This window comes from Octodon degus, unplaced genomic scaffold (genome assembly GCF_000260255.1).
Source record: "Octodon degus isolate 3935 unplaced genomic scaffold, OctDeg1.0 scaffold00004, whole genome shotgun sequence".
Lineage (NCBI taxonomy): Eukaryota > Metazoa > Chordata > Mammalia > Rodentia > Octodontidae > Octodon > Octodon degus.
Genome location: NW_004524580.1, coordinates 9473870 through 9475346, shown reverse-complemented (window position 1 = coordinate 9475346; position 1477 = coordinate 9473870). Strand labels below are relative to the sequence as shown.

The 1477-nt window shown below is 36.2% G+C and overlaps 1 pseudogene; it reads right to left on the bottom strand.

The window, feature by feature from the left end:
* Positions 1-926: 926 nt before the first annotated feature.
* LOC101563444 lies at positions 927-1475 on the bottom strand (annotated as a pseudogene).
* Between the last annotated feature and the right edge of the window lie 2 nt (positions 1476-1477).

Here is a 1477-nt window from a genome sequence, read left to right as displayed (position 1 = left end):
GAATGTTCACTTAACTTGTAAGGTTGTGCCTATGACTAAAACAATCTATAATTATAAGGTACAACTACTACACAAAAAAATATTCAACTTGGAATTAGAGAACCTGAGCTTTACTTCTTGCTTACTATTTATGAGATCAAAACAGTGTTAGCTGGTGTATTAGCTCTTACTCTGAATATAAGAATTTAAATATGTATTATCCTACTTTAAAATGTTTTAAGTGCACAGAGGATGTCATATGCAAAAATGATATGAAATGCTGTGGCTGAACAATGCCATTTCCAATTCTGAGTGAAGAACTCAGTGTGTGTAATTTACCAATGGCTCATAAGAGTCCTATTTCTGTATGTTAAGGATCATGTTTTAAGCTTGGCCTATGATATTCAAAATAAGCAGGATTTTGCAAAGAATGTAATATAATAAAAACCTCAGTGCTGCTCTTTCACAAGGGCTAAGTGAGGTGATGATATTTTTACATATTCTTTTGAAGGTTTATGTTCAATTCAATGCTGAATTAAGAATTATTTGCTGTCCTATACTTTGAAAATTAAAATAGTGGTACTAGTGGTATATGGAGTTGTATATTTTCTCTTTATCATTAATATTTCTTTCAAGAATCCTCATATGTTCTATAACACAATAAAAAATCTACATTACCTTCTAAATTTAAGCAACAGTCAATTTTTAGGAGTAAGATATAAATGAGGAAGTGTAAAGAAGAAATTACTTCAGTTTTTTTCTTTTTTTTAAACCATATAAACTTTTTATTGTTAAGTCATAAAAAGATATCAAAATTAAAAAGCTAAAATTACAGAAGACTTAACAAAACTACTAGGAGCATCAAAGGAAGTGAAAATGGTACTAGACCCAGGGCAAATATGAACATGGTAGGACAGAGGGAGGACAGTGAGCATGTGCTGAAAATACTAGGGGAGAGAATCTGGTAAAATTTTGATCTTAGACAAGCATCTAGAGTCATCCTCACTGTTGGCACTCTCTCTGTCCTCCTCTCTTTCCTCAACCTCTTTTTCATCATCCTTGATCAACTCCAGCTGGTCCTCCGCCCTGTCTTCACTTTCATCATCATCCAGTAGATCTCCCTCCTCAGCACAGTCATCTGCAGCACCCTCAGATTCCATCTTCACATTAGTCTCATCTTTCATGTGGGAGGTGGTGGTCTGCTCCTCTTTGTTCTTATCATTCTTCATCTCCACTGCTTGTTTGCTCTGTTCCGTTTCAATTTTCTCCAGGCTTTTCAGTAAAGAATCTACTTTTTGCTTTATCTGGGTCAATTCCTTCTTAATGGCCTGAAGGTCATCACTTTTCAACTTTCCAGATTTGGACGAAGATCCCCGCTGGCCACTCTTAGAATTGAAGTCACATTTGCCTCTTCGGGAGATGTTTCCTGATACATGCTGGTGTTTCGAGGGCACTACAGCCTGAGCAATAGGAGGAGGAGGAGGAGGAGGAGGAGGAG